General features: G+C 35.7%; 1 protein-coding gene across 1 annotated transcript in view; it reads right to left on the minus strand.

Moving 5' to 3' along the window:
- The window catches only part of Tenm1 (teneurin transmembrane protein 1), an 819,764-nt gene extending 800,893 nt beyond the window's left edge, over positions 1-18,871 (minus strand). Inside the window, exons 1-2 of the mRNA XM_085684917.2 lie at positions 18,637-18,871; positions 2,339-2,391 (exon numbers count right to left, since the gene is read on the minus strand). The gene's annotated coding sequence lies outside the window, so the exon portion shown is untranslated. The remainder of the gene's footprint in view (positions 1-2,338; positions 2,392-18,636) is intronic.
- Positions 18,872-23,066: the final 4,195 nt, after the last annotated feature.

The raw sequence follows: 23,066 nt of genomic DNA on the forward strand, positions 1-23,066 counted from the left end.
TGGCAGCAAGCAAACATGCATGGTGTTAGAACAGTAGCTGAGATCTTATATCTGATCCACAAGCTTGAGGCAGAGAGAGAGAGAGAGAGAGAGAGAGAGAGAGAGAGAGAGAGAGAGAGAGAGAGAGAGAGCACTAACTGAATAACTTTCTGAAACCTCAAAGCCCACTCCCACTGAGTCACCTCCTCCAACAAAGCCAAACCTCCTAATCCCTCACTAACACTTCTACCAACTGGGGATCAAGCTTTCAAATATATAAGTCTATGGGGGCCATTCTCATACAAACCACAGCACTTTCTCGACCACATTCAAACTTTTCAGAGAGGATCACTCACTGAACCTTTTTTATCTTACTGATTCAAGGAGAATCTATTATACAGCAATCCCTAAGTGACTTTCTAAATATTACAATATATCATGCTTTTTAAAAGTGGGTTCAAAAGAACAAGCCCTTATAGGTCCTAATAATTGAGCTACAAGAAATTTACAAAGGTACCCATCTCTCTAGACCCAACAACTCACCCCAGTTTTGAACTATATGATTTTTGAGCAGTGAGAAAGTTATTATTTGTCTCAAAGTTTTTAGAATAGATGAGAAAACTAAAGAGAAATAACCCAAGTAGAAAGGTATTATTAATAGAAGACTAGGAGTAGAGTCCAGGTTTTCTGGTCAACAACAAGGACTTTTCTACTATTCCATGTTTTCTTTCTAAAGAAGGAAACCTAGATGTGCTCTGAACCATCTAATTGGTGCCAATAATTTTTGTAAGTGTGCATCCTTCAGGTCTGTCTGGGATATTTCCCTTTAATTATGTTCTATTTTTCACGAGCTATAAAGCTTCCTTCTTATGGAAAGTATATTAATATCACATAATAGGCACATATAAATCTTCCAAATTAAGAGAATTACTTTCACAAATGATATAATATGTGAAAATCTTGATTTCTTTCCTATGGAAACTTTCTTGTAAATTTGTTACTTAATTTTCTAATCATAATTTTTGTTGCATAATTATCTTAATCTTTTCCTATTATTATTTCCCTAAATATAGTACATTTAGAAGAATTGTAAATAGAATTATGTGTAATTTCATTGCAATTGGCCAATATATTTTAAGTTCATGCTATAAGCTCATTATAACTAGTTGAACTCCAATTAATGATATGTTTAATGCAATATTTTTATTTTTAATATATTTTTCAAATTTTACAAATTTTAAGATTTTAAATATTTCTGGTTTTGTTATACTTCTATATTTATATAGTTTTAAAAGTATCAAGTGATGTCAAAGCTTATGAGCTCACCACAAATTCAGGTCATCCTTTCTTTTTTTACCACCTGGACTAAAAATTCATAATTGATTTATGGTGTATTAGCATGGCCACAGATAGATACCAAATGCTTTTTGAAAAGCAATGTTATCTATTTCTCAGTTACTAAGAACTGAATAATGACTAACATGTTAACAAAATTAGGGTCATGAGGGAGCATAGAAGGGGAGGGAGAGAGAGGGAGAGGAGCAGAGAAACTTGAATGGCTCAATAAAAAAATGAAAAAAAAACAAATACAGAAGATTTTATGGCAATGCTCAGAACATTATAAATGAAGGAAACAAGAGAGACATAAAAAAAAAGAACTGTAAGATATGTCACAAACCTTTCTACATTTTCTTATATTTTCTAAGAAACAGAGAACTGAGTCTAAAGCACTTACTCAGTACTCTAGTTGAATAATAGCTACATTAGTTATTTATCAGCAGAAAGAGTACAATAATTTTTCATGGTAGTTTCTTAGAGAATGCTCCTTGGACATGTGTATGGAGAGATGATGAAAGGAAGAAAAATGGAAGGGTAAAAAACGCAATAATTTAGTCAATATTCAAAAATTCATATTTAAATATTTCACCTGTGACTTTTAAAAGAATCATAACATGTATTCCAGGAGGCGAATTTTGTTCTGCAGTACATGTTTTAAATGGAAGTATTTGTTTCATTGATAGAGAGAAATGACATATTTATTGTAGTCCATGAGAACTGTTAAATTTGCAAATATCCTCATTGGCAAGTGCTATTCCCACCCACTCTACAGAGGGTCCCATTAGTCATGGAGACTCTTGGCTTTAGTTCCTGCGTATAAAAAAGGTCACATAATTAATTCAAACTTGTAGGACAGTTTGAACATTTTGCATGGCAAATATTCTTTTAGTAATGGGGTACATAGACATATTTATTCATAAAATGAACAGATTTCAAAAAATTAAAGTATGCAATTTAATTAAAAAGAACCTCAATAAATATACTTTATTATATCAAAAATTTTAAATTAGATTGAACATACCTTATTAGATCCAGTAGAGAAGTTAAGCAGAATAAAGGTCACCCTTGTGATTCCTGTAAATAAATTAGGTCAAATCATCTATCAGAAATATGTACAAAAGGTCCAATGCAGTAATTCTATAAAGGAGAGGTGTTGATATACATACACACACACACACACACACACATTCACACACATAAGTATGCATATATGAGGAGAGGTAAGTCTGGAGATGGGACTAAATATACCAGCATAATTTATTTTCTCATTCACAAGGGAAGTGGGTTTTTTGTTTAAAGGTCTGCTTGAAACTTCAACTACATTAATTGTATTTCTAATAAAAGGAGTCTTGATTTTATCATTTTTCTATGCATTGCATGGAACATATCTTCTTAAGCATGTAGGCAATCACTCTACCATTGAGTCACACTCTAGGCTGAAGACTATTAATTGCAGAGTATATACCTAGTAATATATGGAGTTCTTGTCTATTCCACATATAACACATTTAATTTTCTTTCAGCATTTTAAGATAATATGATATCATATAGTTATTAACAATATAAACTTTAGAGTAACTATAGTTTCTTAAGGTATAGTAGTCACTTTATTATACTCACAGCCTTCATATACACACTTCATCTATTTCTCCAAATCAATGCTGCACATTTGGAAAGCTGAGGCTCAGAGAGCTTCAATAGTTAGCACTAACTGCTCTGAGTCGTATCTATGGCATGTGACAGAGCCAGCATCAGGATACATGTCTTTTCCTTTTTGCTTCATGCTTTGATTTAATGCCTCACAATGCTATCATCATATAACATTTATAAAAATGAATGTAAAATGTGTCTAATGATTACTATGCTTAGTACTTGGACAAAAACTTTAGTTTAATAAAATAAACCACCCTAATATGCTCTACTTTAAAGATACACATCTTCCCATGATATACATCATATTCAGTATATAGTCTAATGATGGTTAACATATGAGCTTAAAAAATAAGCAATGTAAATTGGTACATTTATGGAAAGCATTTTGTCAATAGTTGTTAAACATTTAAGACATGCCCTTCTTTTGATTTTTTCTTAATTTTATGGTAATAAAGAAATAGCTGCGAATAATAAATTGCATGATAAGTAACAGGAACCATCTCAAATCTAATAATTATAATTTTGTTAAATAGATCAAGGTATAGTGACATTATGGGTCACTAAGTAAACCACAAGCATGGTATAGGGACATTTAAGACATGTCAGTTGTTTCTTAATCTAATTCCTACCTATGCTTCTAAATAATGCTCTGAAGGGCTTGGAGAAGGCACGTGTGTGTGTGTGTGTGTGTGTGTGTGTGTGTGTGTGTGTGTGTGACGTATTTTTTATAGAAAGTTTTCTCAAAATATTTGTAAATAAAAACCACATGATAAAGTAATTTATAATGCAAATTTTATAGAAAACTGTTTAAAAATACATAATTCTCATTTGTGTATATTGCATTATCCAACTTCTCTGTAATGAATGCATAGATATGTATCAAGAGATATATTTTCATTCTTTAAAAAATCTCATTATAGAAAAGATAGTATTGTGAAACAAAGCAGAAGCAGAAGCCAAAGAAAACGTCAATTTTAAACTTTAGCATTTTGATATTTTATGATTGACATTCAATTAATCTTGTGGCACCAATTTATCAATCATCTAATTCCCAAATCTAATACTTTTACATTTGGAGGAAATTCTCAAAAGTGAGAACAAGTATTTTAAAAATGTTGAGTGTATCAAGATAAAAGACAATATTTAAATGCATTTTTAAAAGAAATGTAGGCCAATAACATCATTGTCACCTGACAAAGAAATCACTAAAATGACCTTGTAATGAGAATGATATTATTACTAATGATTTCCATGCCCAATGTACTATATATAAATCTTTCACAATAGACTGGAGTAGTGCTCTTGATTAGCTGCAATCTAATTGCTCGATGTGCATTTTTCAACACTGTTAATGCTGCTCAAAAAAGACATAGTTCTGCTCAAGTGTTGATGTACTTCCTTAATAGTGCTAAGTTAGAACCTTTCAGGGGAAGACACTTCAGAAAGTACTGACTTCTAGACTTTAAAAATTATTCGTGTCTCTTCTGCTGCACACAGCAGAGCAAGTCTGTAGAAATTGGCTTCATACCCATAAGGCTGAGTCTGCAAGGAAGTTAGCAAAAAAAAATGTACTTTAAAAAACAAACTGTCCTATATGTAGCATTTTGGCTTGGTGAGGTACACAGAGAAATGGGAAGCAAACAGGCTTTAAAAAGATATAGCTCTTCTCTGCTCACTTCTGAATTGCTTTCCTGCTTCAGCCTTTAGAAGTGTATAGCCCCATTTAAGATTATAGAAGGCCAGTGTATAGGTTGATCTATGTCACATACCCCATGTTACTTGACATTGCTTACCAGCCTCTAACATGTTCCACTTCCCTTACCTTTTACAACTCTCTATCTCACCCAAGAGTTCATTTCCAAACAAGAAACTGTTGAATGACTTTGTGTGAGAACTGTCATTTAACAAAAGGAATTTGGAATGCTTGAGCATATTGTCTTTGGAATGAGGCAAATAATGTATACCAGAGGCAAACTAGCAGAAGCTATAAACATTAGAAAGACAGTCCACTGTCCTGAGCTGTGGGGGACTGTATTTGACTCTGGTGTCTGCTCTTGGTACCCTTTCCTTCTGCTGGGTTGCTTCATCTAGCCTTAATAGGCTACAAGGTGCCTAGTCTTGCTGCTACTTGATATCTCATGGCTGACCGATATACTTGGAAGGCCTGCACTTTTTTGAAGGGTAGGAAGATGGATTAGATGAGTAAATTGAAGAAAGGGACTGGGAGGAAAGGAGGGAGGGAGGGGAAACTGTGATCAGACTGGAAAATTGTTTAATTGGTTATTTAATATAAAATTAAAAAGACAGCCAACGTAACTGACTTATGCTTTAGGAATGGGCTTCATATTGACAGCCAAGACCTGGATCCAAATCTAGATAGCTCATTAAAACACCATCTAGTCCAGACTTCAGAACTGCTAGTACCTCTTATTTGAGTCTATGAAAGAATAATATTCTACTGCCTTCATAAAAAAGTAGCTTAGTATCTGTAAATAATTCCCAGCTATGCTTGGAAAAGAAATAAGTGAATTGATGGTAAGCATATGAGACATTAAAGCTTAATTCAAAATGTTAATATAAATATGAATATAGAAGCTGAGTAGTGGTGGTACATGCCTTTAATACCAATACTCGAGAGGCAGAGGCAGGCGGATCTCTGTGAGTTCACGGCCAGCCTGGTCTACAAGAACTAGTTTCAGGACAGACTCCAAAGCTACAGAGAAACCCTGTCTCAAAAAGCAAAAAAATATGAATATAGATATGTATATATAAAATATAGATATATATGTATAGAATTTCTATCTTCAATGGATTTCAAAAGTATAATTTCTATTAAATTAAGAAAAGGGTCAATTTTTATTTCTTTTTATTAATTATTAAATTATTTAATAATTTGAGCTGTAGCAGCTATATTATCACAATTTCTGTTTTCAAGGGCCTTAGGTTGCATGTAAGTCACTATACTTTCTTTTATGAATGATTTTATATCTTCGTGTTGCTTCCCATGCTTTGAAAACCCAAATGCTATTTTTCTAATGGAACATTTACCTTGTAGAAAATAATTGTATTAATAACAGAGACAGTTTCCCTATTATAGTGATCTCTTAGACAATGCATGCTGCTCCACTCTGTATTGGCACTTTTCTCCTCTGGGCCTAAAGAACTTTGAGGTTTACATTATTGGCTGCAGCTTCTTTTCTTTCTGGCAATATGGGTATTCCTAATGATGAGACCTGCCAAAATTTGGCAACGCTATTTTTCTTCTTTTCCATTAGAGGTGACTGTGGCTGAATTGCCAAGTAATCTGTAGTCTAACTTTACTTAATTGTTTTTACTACATGACATGATGAAATATAGTGAGTAATCACTTCTCTTTTACATGAAGCAAATTGCTAGTGCTTTTCATGGCAATATGAAGAAGTCTTAACTTGCCTAATCTTCCATTAACATCCTCTTCAAATACTGCCAGGATAAACTCAGACCTCCCTGATTCTCTAATGAATGAAGACTAAATTGCATTAGTGGCTTTCAATAATTCCACTTGCCTGTGGACCTCAGAACAGTCAGAGAACAGTTCTATCTGATTTATTTTTCTCCCTCTAGCTCCACCACTTGAGAATGGTTTATTCTAATCTGCCATCTACACTTTACTGCAATGTATCAATAATTATTTTGTGCTTTGTGTTTCCTCTTTCTCTTGTGCATATACTCTGATAATGAAAGATAGATAATCTATTATATAACATCTAAAAGCATAGAAAAAAATAAAAAATACCATCCCTATCCACCTCTTCCAAATACAGTTCTTTTGTTTTTAGTAATTTTGCACAATGATCTTCAATCTTTTTTGCATGTATATTGAGTACATATAGTTTCTTATATAACTTTGTTACTTGCCAGTAAAGTATATACACTTTCCTTTTATACAAAATATTTGTAAACATCATCTTTAGTGATAATTAAATATCTCACTTTCTTAATTTATCATAAATCATTTAGCAATTCCCTTGTTGAACATTTGTTCTACCATCTAAAAAAAATTGGTGAAAAACCTTTGCAAGTGAATTTTCCTTTATATTTCATGTGATTTCCTTAGAACAAATTCTCAAAAGTAGAGTTACTCTGACAAATGAAAAATAAAACATTGTTTTTCAGTACTAGTGGTAGAACACAGGGTCTTACATATGGTAGACAAATGCTCCACTACTAATCTACAAGAATAGCCACTAGGGACAAAATTCTTAATGGTTTTGATGAAAACTGCCAAATCTCTATCAATTAAAATTCTATCAGGCCTTTATTATCTCTTTGCTTATTAAACTGATATTTAGTAAGTACTTACTACATTTTGGGCACGTTTCTAGATTCTATGGATGTAGTACTAAACAAAAGGCAAGTAGCTAATGGCCTCATGGAGCCTATACGCTGAAGGAGTTGATAAAGTATACACAAAAACACAGTATGATACCGAGTAATTCTAACTAACATGAAAAAAAATAGAAATGGAAAAGGGGAGAAGAAAATGAAGGAGTACAATAGAATCAATGCAAAAGACGGACTAGGTAGCTATGATGAAATAAAAATTATTTAAACATGAATAAAATGATAAGTTATACCTATAGGAATCTGGAAAAATTATTTCCAACAAACATAACAAAATATATGCACAAAGGTCCTGGATGACAAAACCTTATAGTATGTTTAAGCAACAAAGCAGAAGTCAAACTGCATACAAAGATTTACCAAGGTTGGATAGGATATACAGTATATAGTCTGATACCCAAATCAGGTAGAGTCTTGTGGGCCTTGATAATTTTTCCTTCAATCTTTCAATTATATTTTATATGTGATATGTTTGATTGCTCTGACTAACAGGCCTGAATGAGACATGGTTGTCATTGAAATTTTAAAATCATACTGGTTTCTGTGTAGAAAACCATAGAGGGGGCAATACTGAATATAATAATCTTTGTGAATACTATTACCTAGTTCCGGTTAAAAAAAATGATAGTTTGGTCTAGGATGTTAATGATTAGTGGGGAGAAAAATAACTCAGGTTAAAAGATAGAGTTTGCAGGTGGATAGAGTTTGCAGGTGGAATCAACTGAGTTAACCATTTGTCAATTGGCTTGGTTATAGCTTTTACCTGCCAGTAAAACTCTAAGAATTAGGACTTTCACAATTACTCTATCTTATCAAAAATTCCTCATATATTTTCTGTATTCTTTCTAGCACTGATGGCCATGATCTACAGAAGATAGTTAGAAATTATTCACTTTGCATAACTGAAATTTCATACTTACTTAATAGAATTTCTTTTGATTATTGAAATTGGAGTTTTTTAAACAACACTTATTTGCATTTGTATTTTCCCCTATGAATTATACTTTTGATGCCTTTTTCCTAGTGCCATTACAAGATCCTTTGTCCTTAGCTTTTATTTTATTATTTGGTTTTTCTCCTAAAGAGTTATCATATAACTCTTATCATAACTTCCTACAAAATATTTCCTCTTACATCTCTAACTTCCTAAGTGCAGTGTTTTTGCAAATGTCATATTTTCCTTTGTATTTTTTTTACAGTCTGTAAGAGATCCTAACTATCCATTCTTGTAAGTTTAATGACTGCATTGATTGACTGATGGTTCCCAAATATATACCTTCCGAACTGATAATCAATTATTCACTTTGTATCATTTAAAATCTAACTACATCTGGATGTGTTTATGCTATTGCACATTAAATAATTCCAAACCTGACCTCATTATCCACTCAAACAATTTTTTTTCTTTTGTGAACCTTATAATGCATAACAAATCTTAGGGTGGGCTTCATATAATTATCTTCTCTCTACTGTCACTGTGACCATTAGGTCTGTACCCTGAAGTACAGTCTCTAATCAAATCCAATCTGTCCTTCATACAGGAACTACCTTTTTTTAAAAAAATCACCTGGGAAGAGGCAATTCCAACTGCGGGAATACTTTGATCATTTTAGTTTGTGGCAATGCCTTTGTGGCATTTTCTTGAGTTCTAATTGATATAAGAGGACCCAGGCCACTATGAGTAGCACCTTTCGTAGGCAGGTAAGTTTGGGTAGTATAAAAGCCTAGATAAGCATGAGCCAGGGAGCAAGCCAATAGGAAGCCTTCCTCTCTGACTTTTGATTCTGTTCCTGTCTCCTTTTTCCTGCCTCCTGGTTCATATCTCTAGCTACTTCCCCAGCTTTCCTCAATGATTAATGTAATCTGTCAGTTAAATAGCCCCCTTCCCCCCCAATTCCCGCTGGTCATAGTGTTTATCCCAAGAACAGGAAAGTAAACTATGACAACTGGTCACCCCTACCTCATCTAAAAATCCACCACTGATTCAATAATTTCTTATACAGTATAGACAATTTCTGCTTTCAAATATAGCAAATTTCCTAGGTTTTAAGAAACATCAGGAACATTGCCATTTTCTGGAATAATTTTCTATGCAGGAAAATTATTTTCTATGCAGAAAATATTCTATAGAAAAAAAATAATTTTCTATGCAGGAAAATTATTCCATTCAGTGCTTAAGTACTATATACTGTTTGTATATCAGGTAAATGCAGGAACACAAAATGAGATATTATGTTCAATCCCTGATCTCCAGTTCTGCATACAAAGCACTGTAGTTCTTGATAGATATTCTCTGTGCCTAATTTAGTTTGTACCCTTTCACTGTCCTTATGCCATATAGAATGTGAGTCCTACTCTCTAACTAAAATATTCAGGGGTACCCATTAAAAATTAATTTAAGGATACTGGAAAGATGACTTAGCAATTATTAACATATGTTGCTCTTCTAGAGGGCCCAATTACAGTTTCCAGCATCCTTATTAGGCACCTCACAACCACTTGTACCTCAGTTCAAGGGTATCTGACACCCTTTAGGGGCCATAATGGGCACCCACACATTTATTTCACACTAATAAATTTAGAAAAATCTACAACAGGATTAATATAAGCAATACATCTTTGATAAAATCTTATCATGTTTAAGCTTCCAGAAATTTCTAATTATTTCTCTTGGAGAATCCCTTACAGGATCATATTATGCCTATATGTTTGTCTTCCATAGATAAGTCTTTTGAATGAATTTGTATAGTGAGGTCAACAGAAGTATTTGTAAAAGATTTTCAAATATATGAAAAAATGATCAGATAAAAAGCTTTATTCATGAAAAATTTTTTTTGATGCATGACAAAATCTACAAAAAATTGAAGCGTATGGTAAAAGAAAAGCCACCACATGACATGTAAAGTGCATTTAGAGAAAATGCATGAAAGTGTATCTATTTTTCCTACATTCTGTGTAAATATTGATTATATTGCTATGCTTCTTCAGCAACCAAGTATTTTACTGAGTGTGTGAGATCAGTGTTCTTTCATTATATTTTATACATTTTCTTAACTATGTTGTATTCTGTATTTTACAAAATATATTGTGAATATTTCACACTTTATCACTTTGTGATAAATTAACCATTAAAATATTGCCCTTGCACTGCATTCTAATTGTTTATATTTTAATTATATCACATTCACAAGTTGTCAAGGCAATATCTCAAATAGGGTAAAAATGACAAAAAAAACAATAAAAAGCACATTTGTGTTAATACTTCATGGATTCCAAACCAAATTTAAATGTTGAGATTTTATTACACAAAACATGAGAAATAAAAATAATATCTATATTGAAGTAGTAAATCTTCCATAAAAATACAAATCTAGGGCTGGTAAAATGGCTAAAGGGTAAAGGCATTTGTCATCATGCTCATCCTTGGTTCAATTTCCAGTAACCAGATAATGTAAGTAGGAAACTGACTATTGCACTTCGTCTTCTGATCTTCATGTATGGCATATATGTATGCACACATGTGTACATATATATAAACATAAATAAATTTAAAAAGAAAAAGTTATGAATCCAGAGAATTTGTGTGTCATTACAACTTCTACTCAACTGCATAGCTCTCATTCTTAGAGTTCACTAGATCTCATTAGTAAAATTAAAACTATCTTCTCAAAATGAAATTCTTGACTTGACTTGCCTGGCAATTGTGCCGCTGCTTTCCTATGCTGTTTACATCTTTACAGATGCAATGATGCTCAGTCACAGAAGCATATTCTTTAAAATGTACAGTAAGCAAACAGAGCAGATACATTTCTGTACACAATTCTCTCGAGGGTGGTGTGAAAATGTACGCATGGTTAATAAATATTCTCCGCAGAAAACAATTTCATCCTTACACATTAACACACACATTTTGGGGCTACTTAACTGAACAGATCTCACATCAATATCTCTCAAATGTTTGCAATTAAGCAAAACAGCTTTAGAAAAGGAAATCATTAGCATTAAAAGTAGGGGACATAATGCACAGACTATAAATTGAAAATGTTGATCAAAAACATTTTGTTGTTAGGAACTAAGTTAGCTAGGAATAGAGGCAAAATTTCAGGTTTAGAATGCTTCCAGCCACTGTGTGGTTGTAGTATATTTATACACCTCTATATTTAAACACAGGTGGTAATTAGAAAGATTAAGACACCTTTAATAAGGCATCATCATGGGTGCAAAGGATGTGTAGCATAAGATGAGTTCATTATCAATAACTTCCCTGAATTAATCATCTCTTAGGACATTTAATTTTAAATGTACCTGAAAAAAATCTGGATTATTGAGATGGCCCATCTGTAGTATCATTTTTTTTTCTCTTTTAGCTGAACAACTGAAAAGTTTTCTTTAAATGTCTGCATGCAGCTGGGATTCAAGGATGGTGATATCTAATAAACCAATTGTCCCTCTAATCTGGCACCTTCTCTTTGACAGGTGTCTAAACCAGATAGAGACATTAGATGAAATAGACACACTTAGAATCCACCAATTATGCAAAACCATGCAACTGGGAATTTTTCTTTTTGACCTTAGTCAGTAATAAGATTTTCCCTGAAGTATGCAAATGGAGAATCATTTACTTTTCTTTTGGCCAATATACAAATCCTCATTTTATAAAGGCAGCTAAAAACACTAAACTAATTCCAAAAAATGAAAATGGACTTCCTTTAATATAACCATATTTGAATTCTACTGAGAGTGACTATATCTGCACCCGCACACTAAATATTTATAATATATTTCACCTAAATAGGAAAGCAATTGAATGGTAAGTATATCATATTTTGAAAAGAGAAATGAAAGCTATAACTCCTTCGAACTTGAGCATACAACAAAGAATACCTTATCAGATGTTTTGAGTCATACAGCTAATATACTGATTATTTCATTATTCCCCCAAATGTCAAGTATTTACATATAGTTTAGAGGAAACCAACAGGATGCAATAGATTCAGGTGTTAGGTACTCTGCATGTTCATCAGTGACAAGTGACCTAATTTTTGTTTTTGTAACTATACAGCTATAGCTCAAACAAGCAAAAACCACTAAAACAGCTAATAAAATACATACAATTCAAAATTCAGCAGTAGTAAACTGATATTCCCAATATTGTCTATAAGATAGAAATGTAAGTAACTTCTTTTCTAAAACACTAAATAAATGTCCTAATCTATCATTCATAATTCTGTCTAGGATATTTGCATTTTAAATAGCTGCATTTAAAACATAAAAGATCTTCTGACCCCTGTAAGACAACGAAATATTTCTTTTTCATTACGACAATCCTCCCAGAAAAAAATGCTTTTTCTTAGCATAATATAAAAAAATGTTGTTTGAAACAATATTTCATAAGAAAAATCATTCAATTTTCAGAATCTACAGCAGGTATTGCATAAGACAGCATAGACTTCAGTTCAGCTCATATTAGAGACTATGATTCCAAAATTCAATTTCATAAGTTGTAATCAGCCACAAAATTGTTACAACAAAATATGAGAAACATTAAAAGGCAATTTCCTCATTGTTGACTACTTATCAAGTGACAACTTAGTTAATTAAAATTAAAACAATCAGTATGCTTTATAGTGATGGGTAAAATGACTCCTTTCTGAATTTCAAATAAATGCATTCAAATATATTTGGTCCCTAATAAAAAGAACAATAGATTATAGATATTTTAACAGAATTGTATGTTTATTTAAAAAGGAAAACTAACCAATTGTACCCAAAAATTCAAACACCACTTGTATTTAGTTTACTGTGATCACTAAATAAGGTTCTTCAAAGTCTACAGAATCATAATTAGAAAGAACATATTTTTCAATGTAATACTTATTACAAAACTATTTTACAGTTCTGAATGTTCTAATAGAACAAAAATGCTTTGTAGATTACATAAATACCAACACGAATGTCAATTCAAACCTATGTCTATTTCTGTGACTATTTTTAAAAACTGCTTGAGTAGGTATAGAAATGGTTTGCAAGTAAAATCTTAAGAAAAATGGCTGATGTTTTGTCCTGCTTAATCACTTATTTCTGACAAGTTCAATCCTACAACCTTTACAGTTACTTTCAGGGACCAACAAGATAACTTAAAATTAAAGAGAAAGTTCCTGCCCTCAATGTGTGACTCCCAGCAGTCTATCCCATCTTGTTTTCTTGGCAGTAGAAAGGCTATTGGAAAATGAGGGATAGGAAATCATGAGAAGCTAACATATCAAGCCTGATAACTTTTAAACTGATAAATCTCTGAGGGTTGGAGATAAAGAATTGCAGATTCAAAAAGTTTTGCATTTTCTGGCTTCTTGTAAAGGCCAGTAGGTATATTTTTGCTTTTGTAATAGTTTGGGAATGTCAGTACTATCTCAAATAATTCGTAGAAGGCTCTAGGATGAAATTTGATTTATTATGTATCTCATAGAAATTAAAAAGTGTTGAAGATATTTTATACTTTTTTTTTTAGTTTTACTTATTTTCTTCTTCTACAAAGGTATTGATAGGCATCAACATGTTAAATGACTTCAAAACATTCAGGCACTGAGTAAAACATTGTTTCAATTTACCAGAGGTTAGTTTGAATTGTCCCAAACCGTTGGCTGTTGGAATGTTGCATGCAAACAATTGGGTCTTACATAGAGACCCCGATAAAATCATAAATATCCAGAAAACATATTAATTGTGTTACAGATCTGAGAGAAACAAAAATAAGAAGGCTCCAAAAAATAGCGTTACAAAGATGATCCATTAATCCGGAAAAAGATTCCAAGCACATATTGATGTGTTGATTTTCTAATTAACTTCACTCTTACAGCTAGATTAGGGTAGCAGAGGAAAATCCAATATTTTAGAATCATTACATCACATTAAAAGCATCATCCAGGATGTAGTGGCTATTTGGCATATATGCACATTTTACCATATGCTATTGTTTACCAAAAGTAGGTGCTAGGGCAGGAAGTTCAATTCAGAATATTTTTTAAAGTTCTAAATTATCCAAGATTATAGTTTCAGGTCTAGAAATACATATTTAAGTTACATAAGGATTTAATAGTTTTAAATTTTCTTAAACGTTAGTATTTTAAAATATCAGTGATCATCATCATCCATAAATTTGCTTGCTATCACTAAGTAAAACTAGTTTGCTTAAATTGTATGTGACAATATTCACAGATAAATTAACATAAATGTTTTACAATAATTTCAGTTTATACCACCATGTTTCTATTTATTTAGTTCTATTTTCCATGAGTTTTAAATGTAAGCAATAGCTTTGTCTTTTTTTAACCATACCACATCATGTGTACAAAACTTCAGTATCACTATACATAATATAAGCTGCACAAGGAAACACTGTTACTAAAGAGACAGCTGTAGTTGAACCATCCATGTTGTTCACAATAATCAAAAACTGTGCACAGCCTTTAATAGCATTCACCTGCTCCAACTGCATGGTGCAGATTGGTATTTACTTTCTGCTGCTTTAACAGGAATCAACAGGAAGAAAAGAAACAAAAGAAATATAAATAACACATTAAGGCATGTGAGTCATGCGTTAATTTAATTTTATCAATAATAGCTAAGTATTATATTAGGTGAGAAGGGTATTTTCTTCAGGTTGGAAAAAATTTCAATCTCCATTAAATAGAATGATCTAATCTAGTAGAATCTGCAGGTAACTGAAATCAGTTATTGTTTATGTGAGCAATTCTGAAATTTGAATTCTTTTAATTTATATAATAGCATTCACTTTCAAAGTTATGAATATATGTTGGTAATCATAATTGTAAAATTCTTTATAATGTAATAGATTTTATCTTTTTGTCTGACTGTAGTTGTCCTAGTAATCCAATTCTGATTTCCTTCCGCATGATAAATGCTGAGAAGCTTTGTAAAGTAGTCACAAATGATTGTTCAGGTTTAAAATTGACAGAAAATAAAGAAATACACACACATAAACACTTTAATAAAATTAGCCTTTGTGTTTTATGTCCAGTGAAGGATGCTCACACAAGATTCCTTCCAAGGAAGAGTGTGTGTGTGTGTGTGTGTGTGTGTGTGTGTGTGTGTGTGTATGGGTGCTCGCGCACTTGCGCATGCACGCATGAGTAGGGAACAAATATCAACAGTGTGATAAAATATTTTAATTAAAAAAGAACTATCTTTGAGTCAGGTACTCAAAGTACCAGTCTTATCTTGACCTCAAGTCATACATAAGTAAATATATTCATAAGTAACAGATTAACATATTTAGGAAACCTTAGGGAATTGATCAATCATAATGTACACTGAAGACTTAATAGCTTTACTTAAATCTGAAGCTGAAAGACTTTCAGCAAAAGCGAGCTTCATGAAAATATTACATAAATTCTAAACACCTATCTCCAAAGTAGAATATGAAAAAAATTCTTTTGTTAATTGTCACAAAAATTTCCCTCGTGAATTCTGAAAGCATATCGCCAATGTAGAATGTAAAAAAATATTTTGTTTTGTTAATTGTCACTAAAATTTCTCACTTACAAGGCTTTTAAGATTGTCACAGAAAATAAATTTCCATTAGGCTTTTATTTTCAAAAGTAACATCAAATAATAATTTTCAGTTTGGTCATTTAAGATAGTATCACACAGAATAAATGTGACTGCTATATAGCTCTCTTTCAGCAAGAAACTATATAAAGGGCGGAAGAAAGACACAATGAGCATAAGGGAAGCTGTGAGCATGTCAATGCTATTTACACATATGATATCTGAACTCAAACACCGAGACTTTTAGAACAACCAAACTTTGAATTGGGTCGTTGAGGGAACTGATGATTCCATACACTATGATTTTCCTTTTTAGTACACCTATATGTTTGAATATTTGGACACTCAGTTAACAATCATTATAGCACCATGATTCTGCAAAACAATGTTTTCTTTTACGCCTCTCTCTATAATTATCAAATGATATGCCTATCTCTTTTTAATCCATAATTGAATCTTAGATGTAAAAGCAAATACCATATCATCTAATCCTAAGTGTTTATCCCTAATTTTTGTCATTGTTCTAGAAAGTGAATTTTGTTATTTTCATTATGAAACTGTTAAGTATTTCTTTATGTAGTTGTTTTGCAGAGACACCTGATTTTTAAAATTATGTTGGAAAACCTGCAAAGTTTTATTTAACATCTAGAGTCATGGACTCATTTTAGAAATGACCAGAACCCCTTTGCAAATGCACATCATGACTTTATTTTATTTGTATCAAAAGTTTGCAACCTTTTTGTACCATACCTGAAACCTTTTAAGCATCCTTTAAGAACTTTGCAATGGTAAATTCTTTAACAGAACATTGAAAAAGTCTTGAAAATTGGGATAAAAATGTCAAAACATGGATTTTGCTATTCCAGTACCTACTTTAGAGGTCATATGAAGCCTTCTGCACCCCACCCCAGACATTTGGAGATGTACAGTGCAGAGGTAGGCAAATAAGTGCAGAATAATTACTGAGTAGAACTTAAAGCTGTGGATAGTCTTTTCATTAAAAAGGAGCTTTCCCCTTTTAGGTTGTACTGTTGCTTGTCACTGTTCCAGTACCCTCTGCTACAGGTCAGAAGATTTCAGAGGAGAAAGATAGGTAGGGGTTTTCTTTCAGTCAAAGGTACAATAGAGCAGACATTTGCAATGTCTTCATGAAACAGACTAAAGTAGCAATTGATGTTTTCAGTGCAGAGTACTTGGCTTGCTAATTATAATCATAGAACAACAATCTCAAATTCAAGGAAACTGCCTGCAATCCTTACTGCAAATATGATCAATTAAATGTTTATCTAATGATACCTATTAAAGTTCACTGGGGCATTTCATTTCCTTTTGGTCTCCACATTCAAATGACATCTAATTTCTCTTCTGTGACACAGAGAACTTCTCTTCATGTTTCTTTGGACCACTATAAATACACAACTGGGTTATTGTGCTCAGAAAAGCCTGTGAACTTTGAGACATATTCTGAACAATTGCTTTGTACCGAAGGGGTAGAGTTTTTATACCATATTAGCATATCTCCAGTAGCAGTGATGCAGATCTGCTAAACCCAAAGCTGCCTATGGCAAGTACTAGCTACAAGCCAGCTCAGGCCCCCGCCCCTACTCTCCCAGTGGTGAAACGGACGAGGAGAGGACATCCACTAGTGGAGTGAGATCGACTGTCTCTGCAATTGTAAACAATCAGCTGCACCCCGTTTGCTGAAATGTTTAAATAGGCTACTGACTGCTAGCTCATCCGCTCACCAAGTAGCATTCGGGCTGCCTTCCGTACCTCTAGGCAAAGCATCTTAAAACTGAATTGGCAACACGCCTGTTCCGGGAATGGGAGAAGCTGAGGTTACATTTCCCCAGGCATGCCTAGCGGGTGCTTGGCTCTCCGCAGATGTACTAGCCGTGGCTGAATTCCAGACACCACGTTTTCAGTAAGAAACGCAAAAACACACAATCCCGCACAGATGAGCGCATGGTTAAAGCCAACACCGACGGCTATTGAAGCACTCAGTGCCCAGTAAGGATCGTTTCCTTTGACACAGATTGGGGTGTAAGAAGACACATTGGGTGGGGCCTCAGTGAGGGTCCTGGCAATCCCCTAGAACTCGAACTCCCTGAGTGAGGTTGGAATACCAATTCAGACGCAAACAGGTTTTATAGTACATTCTATCCCCTGGGTATCTTCTCTTAGAGAGATGGTAGGAGGTGACCCAGAGTGGCAGAACCCTGGTGGATGCTCCAGGTGGAAGGAATGCAGGAGGTGATTGTCTCCTTTCTTTTTGGGTAGACCCTTCCCACCTGCCACTCCAAGCATCTTGGTCCACTTGTTAGAGTGCCTTGGTCTGTGCGGAAGCGGAGGCTAGCAGCCCTCTTGACAGTACTGAAGGAGTTGGTTGGCAAAAGTGTCACCTGGGAAACCCACCAAACCTTGGACGGACAGTGTCCCTAGGGCCTGTTGGAAGCTTGAACTGACAACAAGGCCAACCTCCCATCTCTCCTTAGTGGTCCAGATCCCTGGGGCAAAAAACGAGATCTGGAGAAAAGGTTGCTTAGGCTCTGTTTCCTCCATCAGGAGTCCCAGAACCAGCGCAACCAGCTTCTCCTGACCAGAAGTCACCACCCGCAACCGCATCCTAGGGGGGAAGTTCGCCCAGAGTCCTTGGGGTGGAAGATAGGCAGGATCAAGAGGGAAGTAAGTAAGAGCGAGAAGAAAAGGACCTACCGAGTCCAGGCGCAAGTTTCAGTGGTGTCCTCAGGTGCTGTCCCCCGCGTCCTAGCCAGGTGCTCAGCTCCGCTAGGTGCTGAAAGTGCCCTGGACTTCGGGCGTCTTTGCTGGTTCCTGAGGGAAATGACTGTAAATCCACATTACTGTTCGAGCTGCCGCTCGGGCCCCCGCATCGCTCTCCTCCAGCTGGCGGCGGCGGCGCTCTCAGCCCGCGGTCGCTTGGGGGCAAGAACCGAACCTGGCTACTCTCGTGCCAGCGGACGATCGCTGCCAGGAGGGTGTTCGCTCCCGGGTCGCTTTTTTTTCTTTTGTTTTTGTTGTTATTCTTTTCTTCAAGCTAGTGTGTATACATATATACATATGTGTATGTGAAATGAATTGTTTGTGTGTGTGAGTGAGAGAGAGAGAGAGAGAGAGAGAGAGAGAGAGAGAGAGAGAGAGAGAGAAAGAGAGAAAGAGAAGAGGGGAAAAAGGGAGATCAAAAGAGGTAAGCTAAGCCTCGGGGCACTGGGAGGTGAACTCCAGGCTGAGCCGGAGCTCGCCGCGCTCCGGGAGCCCGGCGTCTGCACCGCTGATGGCTGTGCTGATGTTGCCGTGGCCGCTGCCGCCGCGCTCTAAGGCTGGTCGCGGTTGTGCAAAAAATGTTTCTCCGCTACTCGAGACCAAAAAACCTGCCCTGTCTACTGAGCATGCCCGGTTTGACAGCTTCACAGCCTAGGCTTTTTTTTTTTTTTTTCCTTTTTTCTTTTCCCCAAGACTCCAGGTTTTAGCCGCAGCTGAGACCCGGGAGGGAGGTGGGGGTTGAGCTGGGAGGAGCTGGAGGAGGAGGGCTGAAGGAGCAGGTAACAAGCAGAGGAAGGGAAGTGGAACTGAGAATGATCAGGAGTGTTTGAGGGTGGAGAGAGCAGGAAAAAGCTCGGTACCAGAGCAAAAGGCAATATGGACAAACAAAATTTTGATTTCAGACCACACTAGGACAATTTCTCTTCTCACATGACCAGCATTTATCATTATTTTCTCTCGAGGATGAGGTGGAATGGAGACTTCGAAGGAATATTTGTTAATCTCAGAACCAACCCGGGACAGTATTTCCCATTCATGATATGCATAAGCAGACAAGCGCGCCCGCGGGCGCGCGCGCGCGCGCGCGCACACACACACACACACACACACACACACACACACACACACACGAACATACGCGCTAAAACTCTCCATTACAGCTTCAATGCGTATAGCTTCAGGACCAACTTAGAAATTTGAGAAGTCTCTTGCCGGTATAACTTTAGTGTGTGTAGGATAAACCCCAAAGGGGGGTTATGTTTATGGGTTCTTCTTAATGTCCTATTCTTCCTTGCTCTTCAGAAAAGCCAAGCAGGTGAATGTGATACTAGGGTACCCAAAAGCTCTCACTGGTGTTGTTTAGAGAGCAACTCCAAACTGTCTTCCATTGACTGTATGACTCCAGCGCACCAAGGAACCACAAGTCAGGTCAGACCTAACAATATCCTCAAGGAACAGGGTGTGTGTGCATGCGTGCATGCGTGTGTGTGTGTGCGTGTGTGTGTGTGTGTGTGTGTGTGTAGAAGGCTCTCTTAATCCTACTGTGCTTGGTCATTCCGGCCTTCGGGTTCCCCAAACAGCTCTATCCTTCACCTAGCTGGGCAGGAGGGCACTAACCCAAGCGAACCTACTCCCCTGCCCCAAGCCTGGGATCCCTCCCTTCCCACCCACTTCAGCTTCCTCGAAAAAGCGGAAAAGTGGAATCTGCACACCCAGAAACTCGCTTGGGGAGCTTTAGGAGTCTCACTGGGCATGCTCGAGACTTTGGGTCGCCTCGCAAGGAGGCACTCTCCAACCGCTAACATCTGCATTGCTGGACCAGATGTTACTGAAGTGGGGAGGCTTTGGCGCCATCTCCAACAAGCCTTTACTGTTCCGGGAAGGGCGCCGGCGACGCCCATAACTGCCTTCTTTCAGGCTTCCAAGCGAAAGCAAGAGACCATGGGAGATACCAAATGCTTAGCCAGGGGAGCAGCATCAACTAGAAAAAGAACATGAGTCTTTGCACACTCCCAAGCGCTTACCCCTACAGCTCAACCCCAGAAACACCCAGGCACTGGGAGCGCATCAGGGCTTGCAAGCCCGATTTGTGTTCCTGGGGTCTCTTTACCTCAAGCTAGGGAAATGATTATCGTCAGGAGTCACGGTGTCTTTGACTTAAAGGCATTTACTGATGTTTTTCTTGAGTGCAAAAGAAGGTTGTGTGTAAATATGCGTGTGTGCACGCATACTTTTTAATTTTCCTCTGCAAGAACACACTGACAGAACGACCAGCTATTGCTGCCTTGGGAGCCCACTAGGGGTTGCAGTAAGGCACGTTTGGAGCTGTGGCTCGCGCTAATTAACCGGAAGAGTTGATCTTGCAGCGCATCAAAGCTTCCAGCTGTTTTCCTCCCAGGGTGGCAACAGCTGCCAGCAGACAGCTTCCGGAATGTATGATCCCTGCACTCCAGAGCAAAGGGACAGCTTTCAGTTTCCAAATTTAAAAAAAAAAAGAAAGAAAGAAAGAAGGAAAGAAAAAGAGAAAAGAATAAAAAAGAGATAGTAAAGGGTGACGCCAGGGGGAGATCTTAGCATCATATCTTCCCATCTTTCCTGCTTTTGATACAGGTTTTTGCAAAGAGGGAGCATCGGTGGCCCATCACAGGAGAGAGGGTTGGTAGTATTGGGATCTGAACATTTTGGGATGGGGAGAGTAATAATAAAAGTGCACCTATTCCCATCGCCCTCTTTGCAAAGCTAACTTCAGCTACAGGCAATCATTTGAATCATTGCTGCTCAAAATACAGGCACCTCCAGTCCCGCCCTATCACCTTTCCAACAAAGAAAAAAAAAGATGAAAAACTAGGGGCAACTGTGTTCTCTGTGGTCTCTCTGTTGGGATGTTTAAAACTGCAAGGAAGAGTGAGTATAAAACCTGTCTTGTCATCAGCAAATAAATAATACTTCTAAAAGCCACTACCTTACTTCAAGACAAACATGTTGTTCATATAAAAACAGATAATTTCATAAAACTTAGAAAAGTAAAGATTCTGCATTTGGAGCTACCCAAACCCTTAACTAAAGAAGGGAAAACAGTTCAAATAAAGCTTATAAGACATATCTTCAACCCTCACATTAGAACATTAGTGTGTGTGTGTGTGTGTGTGTGTGTGTGTGTGTGTGTGTGTGTATTTCTGAAACAGAAAAGAGAAACATCTAGCCAGTGAATTTATCGACTGGAAATATTGTTGAATCCAAGGAAATTGTGTAATCAGTGATTAAGTTTTGAAAGAGTTCCCCATTAACAGAGAGGAAATTGTAACAAAAGAGAAAATTGGAAAACCCTGCCAATCACGCGAATGGAATATTGGATTTAAAACTATGAATATCTCACTCTTTCTCTGGCTGTTAGTTTTTCAAGACACTGGAGGAGAGCCAGTGAATACCTAAAGATTTAATACATGGAGATTCAAGTTCCTGGCCTTTCAGCTATGTATTCAACCAATAAAGCATTTCATCTCTATTGCCTTTTCTTTTACATTTTCCTCTCATTTTTGTACTTTGTTCCTTCCTTTACTTGGTGTGCACGTCTCTTCCTGTACTAACTTGTTTTCTATTCTAACAGAATACAAAGGGCTATGCCACAATTCTCCCTTTTCCTAAGAACTGATGCATTGATTATATAGTTCGATATCTTGATATTGTAGGTATATTTCACAAAGCATTTCTCCAATGTTAGAGATCCTCTAGATACATTAATACCACAAGAAATCATAGAATATTCATGTAGTTTTGTACATAAGACCATGCATTTACACTTTAAATGTGGAAATCATGACAAGGAAACACTAATTTGTGGTTTCAGAATGGCCAATCTAAAGGAAAACATAAAAAACTATAATAAAGCACATAATTTCTATTGCTTAGTTTACATTATTCAAATAATTTGATAGGAATTTTAAAAATAATATGGCTTCACAAAATAACCAAAACACTAAACATACAGAACAAAAAAAATACTATTAAGAGCTTCAAGGGGAAAAGACCAAGTAACATATAAAGGCAGACCTATTAGAATTATATCTAATTTCTCAATGGAGACCCTAAAAGCCAGAGGTTCTGGAGATGTAGGGCAGATTCTAAGAGAACATAGATGGCAGCTCAGAATAGAATACCTAGCAAAATAATAGAATTAAAAAAAATGGACTACAGATCTAAGCAGAAAATTCTCAATAAAGGAATCTCCAATGGCTGGTAAACATTTATAGAAATGTTCAACATCTTTAGTCATCAGGGAAATGCAAAATTACTTTGAGATTCCATCTCACACCTGTCAGCATAACTAAGATTAATAACACAAATAACAGTTCTTAGTGGTAAGA

Source organism: Myodes glareolus, chromosome X (assembly GCF_982192425.1).
Source record: "Myodes glareolus chromosome X, mMyoGla1.1, whole genome shotgun sequence".
NCBI lineage: Eukaryota > Metazoa > Chordata > Mammalia > Rodentia > Cricetidae > Myodes > Myodes glareolus.